This window comes from Grammomys surdaster, unplaced genomic scaffold, assembly GCF_004785775.1.
Source record: "Grammomys surdaster isolate TR1022 unplaced genomic scaffold, NIH_TR_1.0 373, whole genome shotgun sequence".
NCBI classification, from domain to species: domain Eukaryota; kingdom Metazoa; phylum Chordata; class Mammalia; order Rodentia; family Muridae; genus Grammomys; species Grammomys surdaster.
The window spans coordinates 2,141,987-2,150,197 of NW_021604792.1; positions in this window are offsets into that span (position 1 = coordinate 2,141,987).

An 8,211-nucleotide genomic window follows, 5' to 3' on the forward strand; every position below is an offset into this window, starting at 1 on the left:
AGATATCCTGTCACGATCATGACGGAAGGTGCGAACTGACCCCTGAGGCTGTTCTACAACCTTCAAGCACATGCTGTGACATTTGTGAACCTATATTCACGCAGGACCACACAGACACATGTGTCATATATGCATGCACGAACACATGACAGAGTAAAGTAGAAAAAGTAAACAAAAATGGAAAAAAATCCCAAACAATCAAAAATGGTTTAAAAATCATGATAAATCCAAAGAAGAGGCACATGACCGGCAGGTGTGTAAGAAAATGCCTCCCATCACTACCTGTCACGGAGATGCAGGGAAACCCCAACAAGGCATCAGCCCTCCTTCTCAGAGTGCCTATGACCAAAGACTATGGATGCAGATAATCAGAAGGTGTGGAGAAGGCAAACGATTACACTGTTGCTGGGAAATCAATGCGGAAGTCCGTGACAGAAAGCAGTGTGGAGCTTCCTCGAACAATGAGGAGAGTAGAATCACCACATGCCCTAAAGTTACACTGTTCACTTATATTCAGAGGAAAGGAGATGAGTGTGTGGAAGACCTACATCCACATGCTTTTACATCCCCATCCAGAATTCCCCAAAGCGTCCGTCAAAGAATGAGCAGATGAAAAGGACTTGATGTGTAGACAACAGAATGCCACTTACCACAAATACTGAAATCTTGTCTTATCCTTTGCCACACTTCAAGGGAACTGGAGATCACTCTCTTCAAGAACCGTGCAGGGCATAGAGGCCAGTCCTTCCGCTAAGTCCTTGTGAAATCTAAATGGTGAACTCATAGAAACGCAAGTGAACAGTGTCTGGATGCAGTAAGAGGAGGGGCAAGGGATATAGAGGAAGAAGCTGTAGGAGGTGTTTCACTTTGGACTGACTAGGGAAAACGTCCAGGAGCATTATATTTCAAACAGATTGATATAGAAGGCATTTGCTATAAAGAAATATATTTGTTATTTTCTTGTCATTTGGGGACTAAATATTTGATACGAAGTAACCTGAAAAAGAAATGTCTCAATTTTCAGTCACAGTTGGAGGGAACACAGTCCACCATGGTGGGAAAGACAATCAGCAGAACTATGAGATGACTGGTAACATTGTGTCTGTAGTTAGGAAGCAGAGAGCGGGCAAGAAATGCGGTCAGTTTGCAGCCCAAATGCTGCCCTAGTGACCCACTTTCCCTAGTGAGGCTCTCCCTCCTAAGTGTTCCCCAGTCTCTCAGAAACAGTGCCACGCCTTGGAGACCAAATGCAACACATGAGCCTGTTAGGGGCATAACACAGCTAAATCACAGTAGGTTGATAAATTGATAAAAGCTTGAGGAATTAGCTAGACTTATACATTATTTAAATGGATTAAAATGAATCGTTCCATCCTATAAATTGTATAATTTTCATTTTTACAGATCCATTTAAAATGTAATTAATTGCAATGAAGTATAAACACCCAATTTTCCTCTTTTATTGTATAAACATACCAGGTACCTAGTTATGGATCATTTTTCTCTCTTCCTTTTTCATTTAAGTGTGAAAGAAAAATTCAGATGTTTAGATAATTTAAAAAAATTCCTAATGGTTTACTTCTCTGGGTGGAAGGCATCTGAATAGTCTTCTCTCTTTTCCTTAGTCAACATAATAGATTGCTTTTGTTTAAAATGTTGTCACACCATGAAACATTAAAAGTTGATGTGATATAAGTTGAGAAATATAGTACGTGTAGCCTCTGTTCCTGAATTAATTTCACCAAATAACCAGTCTTCCTAGGTGAAATCTTTCCCTTTTGCCTTTTCTTTTTATAGCTTTATTTCTTCAGAATCTTTCATCATTTATTGCATTTGAAGTTCTTTCTATTTTCAGGGGGGAAAGGGGAACTCTTTGAACTTTACAAACAGATATAAATGGGAAATGAAAGAAGGAAGGTCAACTCTTGGGCTGCTAACCTTCACGGTGTCCTTTGAAAGGGGTCCCCAGGTAGCTTTAACTTCTGCCAGCTCCTGTGAGCCTGGCTTGCTCCTGGGCTTAAGCCTACTTGGCAGAATGACAGAGGTCAAATTTTCACACAAATGAACAATTTCCCTGATAAAGTGAAGCGGTGCTTAAGTAGGAGCTCTAACGAGCGGCCCCCTGTCTTTAGCTCCCACTCTGGAGCATCCCCAAGGTTTCCGGCACGATTTCACGTGACCTTTAGCTGAGGCCATATTTTACCAGATCACCAGTTTCTCATCTCCTCGGAGTGCTTGCTGAAGTCAGCACTTAGGAGAGACCCAGGGTGCACACAGCAGGTGTTCATTATCTATCATGAAGAACTACCTTCCTCTCTCCTAAGCCACTCTGTCTCCCAGTACCCTTCCATCCCATCCTGACGGAATAATGAAAGTCTTGAAGATGTTCAGAGCTGCCAAAGAATGCGTCAGACTCTTACAGTATCTTCCCAGGGCAAAGGAAACAGTGTGACTGGAACATTAAAGTTATAGGAAGCAGACAGAGTGTTTATTTTCTGGGAACCTCAAATCAGGTATGTGCCCACTCCATTTTATTTAACAAGTAGGATTGTGTGGAACATAATGTAAGATATTAATCACATTGCTGATATGTTTGGTTAATAACTGTCTTTAATCAAGCAATATTTGCACTGCTAAGGTAAAACCCAAAACAAAACAGGGGTTAAATCAGTAGATATGCAAATGACATGACTTCAGCAAGTCAGATGGTTTTCTTCTAGTTACTACCTATTTCATAGTAACTACATGTTACACAAAAGCAGGAGACTTCTATTCTGCTTCCCTGTGAGAAAACACTTGGATAGGACTTTGTATCTTTGCAATCTTTCTACATGGTCTCTTACAAAGAAAGTTGCTGTGAATTATTCTAGAAGCCCCGAGGGAACCAAGCAGACAATGTAAGCTGCTTCTCTTATAAAAGCCACACTAGGACCGACTTCCTGTCTTATGAGGGAACACCCTAATTATGAGATGAAGGATCTGTAAACACATTACAATCATAGACAGAAGCTATGTGCAACAGTCTTCCCACTTTTATCAATGAAACCGCTAGGTCTTGACTTTCTCCTTCGTCATGCATGTATGTTTTTCATTCATCTGTAAGTGTAGGAGAGAAAGGAAAAGTGGCATTTATCGAGGACCTAAAGCCACACATTCATCCATCTTAGATATTTATTTTTGTGTATGTGTGAGGACATGTGTGGACATGTGTGTGCCGGTGAACATGTATGTATGTCAGAGGTCAACTTCAGATGTCTTTCATCAAGACCCATCCATCTTGTTTTGGAAACAGGATCTCTCATTAGCCTTAAGCTCACTGGGTAGGTGAGGTTGGCTGTCAAATGACCCCTGGGCATCTGGATGTCTGAGCCTACCCAGTAATAGTGTGCATTGCTACTCAGGCTCTATGTGGAGATTCTAGGATCAGACCAGTTTCACATCCCCTTGTAGCAAGGAGCTTATAGGCTGAGTTGTCCTTAGGAATGCTTTACTCCAGTGTTTTTAAAATTCACTATCTCTAAATATCTAATTCTATCCAATAAAATTAGAAGCAACCACTAACATACAATTCCAATGTGTTACCTATTTTAGGTCTAGCAGTGCATGTGTGCCATTTAAATGATATGTAGGTCCATGACTGTAGTACACATTTGTAAGCCTGCTGATATGCACCTGTACCTGTCAACGTGTCTTCCTTCATTACCTATATCACTTTTGGAACTAGGAAATTTAAATCAGATGGTAATAAGAATTATTACCAAAATTTATCAAGAGTGTATGTAATATGGTATTTATGGTACTAGATATTTAATTAGATATTAATTAGTGATATATTTAATTTGCAGAAATACACATAGATACATGGCTTTATTTATATTTCAAAGCTGAGAAAACAGGCAACAGAGATGATAGCTATATTTGCTAAGGACACTTAAGTAGCCTACTCCTGAAATTGCATCACTCTGGATGTATAAACAGAAGGATTGGAAGTTCAAGATTGGCTGGGTCCATATAACAAGATCCTATCTTAAAAGATATGACTTAAGGTTGAATTCAGATTCAGGTATCAACTGTCTATCTCCAGATTATAAAGTGTTGGCTACTCTGTTTTCTTGATGTCAAAAAATAATATGGATATTTCTCATGAAGACAGTTGTCCAATAAGTTTGACCCAAAAACATTACTGTTATGTCTGTTATGCTTCCTTACCTCACAATGATTGCATTTCACTGATATTTCAAAGTTTTACAATTTAAGTTTTGTAGATTGTAACACACAATATATGGGTATCCCATAGAAGTTATAAATATATATCTTTTCCTAACTTATCTTTAACACCATGAATCTAATGACCATCATAGCTGGTCAGGAAAAATCACCTGAGAAATTGGGAAAGTCATTTGAAGAGTTCAGATTGGCAGTTTATTCACAAGTGAAGTGAAAATTAAATCCCGGTGTAACATAGAGAAAATAGAGATGGCTTTATTTATGGCTTGCTTGCTTTTAGACATTAGATTTAGAGTCTATATTTCAGGAAACAAACACTTGGGGTCAGTGTCCTCTAGGTTTACCAACCCACACCAAGACAATTATACATTCAAATCACTTCTACATCACCCGGCAGCCTAGCAGTGAATTACTGACCAAAGTCCCCTCTGCCCCTCATCAAATGTAAAAAATCCATCAACGGAAACGTATACCTTGTCACCTATGTTTTTCCATGGAGTTCACTTAACTATATTTTAAGTAAATGTCCCGTGCAGCAGGAGCTGAGGTGCACACGCAACTGGTTCCATCTGGAGATGGCCGAACAAGGCATAACAACGTGTCCTGGCTTGCCGAAGACCGTAAGACTTTTGGGAATTTTGAGCTTAACTGTGGAAATCAAGACGATGTCTGGCAATCTAGGAAGTCTGGTCAACCTAAGAAGGGGAAGAAGATACAAGGAGCCAGTGTCTTGCAATGCTAAAAGCAAGACTGACTGTGTCCTTATTTTGGCTCGGCTTTTGTTTCAAGGCAATTTCTGTGCTCACCATATGAAATTAAGGCTATCATTCTCTTATTTATACAAAGAAACATGACCACAGAGGCTTCCCCGGGAATAGAGTTGCACGGGTCAAGGAAAAAAAAAAACAACAGGACATCTGGGAACTGTGCGACGATTTAGCAGTATGTATTGAAACTATGTATAAAGAGTTTCGAATGTAGTGTTGCCTGTGATCCTGAAAGGCCCGCAGCATTTAAGAGCTGCATCTGGTCCAGAATGGACACAAAGGAGTGACACGTCAAGTATCAGTGCTGACGACTTCCCTTTAGCAGGAATGAGGATTCTTGTGAAAGAGGAGAAGGCTGGTGGACGTTGTTAGTAAGTAGATTCGGCCAGATTGTAAAGTAGTTTCTGGCTTTATCCTAGTAAATTGTCAGAAGTTTTTTAAGTGCGGATGTAATCTTATCTTACCCAAATCCATGCCTGGTGAGTTTAGATGCCACGCTCACAGTAACAGGAAGAGAAGAAGGAGCTCCGAGAGGTTATAACTTTGTCTCCTGAAAATTCTTGGCTCAAAAGAAGTTGGGCACAGTGGGGCTAAGGAGCAGAGGCACGGAGAGGGGAAACTGAGCATGCGTGCCATATGATTGACTGCAGCCAAGGAGAAAGGGAGTGTAAGCTGATTAGAAGCACGCTTGCACGGATGAGCGCATAAAGTGTCATTCATTAACAGTGATTTGTGAGTCGGGCAGTGAAGCAAAACAGACCCAGAGAGAATCGGGGAACATAGTCGCAAGTGATTAAAACATGAGCGTGATTCTGTCTGATGAAAAAAAAACTGACCAGCAACACTCTCAGTTATTCTCAGTGTTGTACCATAAGCGCCCAAGGTGAGCATATCACTGGAAATGTTAGGAATTTGGTAAAAATGAGCCTGGTTTTAAGCAAATCCAAGTATTGGAGAAGCCCAGTTGCAAAGTGGAACTCTGCCAGTTAGGGCCACAGTCCTGAAAGCCGTGTACCCCAACGCGATATAAACATCTGGCGTAATGAATGGGCTAGCAGCCCTTACCTTGACTCCAGACACGGTGCATTTCAGAGCCTTAAGAGTTCTACTCAGGGACTATTTCACCAGATTAATTCATCCACATTAGTTATTATTCATAAAATGTTCACAATTCACTATAGAATCTGCTAGACATGAACAATACAATTCCTTTCCACCAATGACTGCTGATTTGCAGGATAGCAGTGAAAAGAAGGCTGTCAATTGTGTGCGATGTTTCAAACTGGTACTTGATTAGGGTTTACTAAAGTGATAGGTACGTCCATAAGGTATGTACATGCACCTGTGTTCACAAGCACACACCTATACAAACACACATAGAAGATATATACATACAGAAATCTCTCTCTCTCTCTCTCTCTCTCTCTATATATATATATATATATATATATATATATATATACCAACACACACATCCAAATACATATATACATATATTCACATACGTATGCATGTGAATATATACATACATGTACACACATATACATAATATATATGTACATATATATGTATATATATATTATATATATATATATAATATATATATATACACATATACATGTGGACTTCTTGAAAAGGTCAAAATGTCAGGAAAGGGATATAAAACCAATTCAATTAAAAAAATATTTACTGTAAGTAAGCCCACTAAACGCAAAGCTTTGTCCTTGTGTTCTGTCAAAACAAATACAAAGCCTTCTCCTTTGTTTTTGTTATACATGTTTTTGATGGTAATATTTGCAAGGCAGTTCTTCCTATCTTTACACATGACCTACAGATTAATTAGAAATAAATCTTATTACTCATATTTAATGAAAAACGTGTCTTTTAGTTGTGGTATCACTGTATATTGAAGCACTGACATGATACCTACATTCACATTAGAAAGGAAATACTTAAATTCAGAAGAATTGGTGGTCAGAGCCCTGTCAAAATGTGTTTCTCACCTCATTCACTAACATCGATAAACAACCCCTGAGTGTTTCCGGTGAATGGGGATTAACAGGCCCTTGGATACTCCTGTTACAATCTATTGCCAGAGGCATATTACATAAGGCTACTTGTTCCCAGATTTAGAAAAGAAGAAAAGACAACTGAAAACAAACACTGATAACAGAAGTAACTGCAAAATGTTTGGAAGAATTCAAATAACTAATTTTTTTCTTGGGCAGTTTTGAGAAGTTTGGAATAAAATCAACGAAAAGATACTGATGGGTATAAAATACCATTTGTGGGATGGCAGTGACCACAGAGGTAACTAAAACCATACATGTGTGTGTGTGTTTGAGAGAGAGAGAAGGGGGCTTCCTAAGAAGATGGAGAGAAAAATGGTTTTAGAGCTGACAAAAACCAAATAAATAATTCCACTAGCTTAACTAAAAAGGCATACTGTTGAGGGCTTACTTACAGCAACATGGATGACTCAGAGGCGATGGCAGAAATAATCATCCCACAAAATATAGATTCATTACTGTTTAGATAGCTTTGAGATGGATACCTATGAATTTTCTGAGTTTCAGGGACTGTCTGGAACTTGTGAGTTGTTTATTTTCGAGTCTTAATAAGCCTTTTTACAGAATGGAGTGTTTCGGTTAAGAGGTAACTGTTACACAACAAACATGCAATAACAATGAGTCCTGGGAGTTCAGAGACAGCTTAGTGAGTTAAGTGCTCACATAATAACCACATAGATCTGAATTTGGAACCCCAGGACCGCTGTAAAAGCCGAGCACAGTGTCATGTGTCTAAACCTCAGCTCTTGGTGACTTTCAAGACAGGTTGATAAAATGGCATGTGAAAGAACCTGTCGCAATGTGAGAATCCATGGAGGAGACACCAGACCATGGCTTCTGGTGTTGCATGAGCCAGATGTGACCAACAATAACAATATACACATGTGAACACACACACACACACACACACACACACACACTGAATTGCTCTAACACCCTCAGAAACAATTCTGACTGGTTCGGGATCCCTTCAATTTCTCCTTAAATAAATATGCACTGTTTATTGGCTGGCTTCTTGATTTATAAAGATTATTAAGGCACATTATCTGACATTTAATTTATGGGGACATAAATGTAAATGTAGAGACACATAACAATAGATAAAGAAAACACAGCTGACTAAAGCAGTAAAGAAAACACCTGCAAGG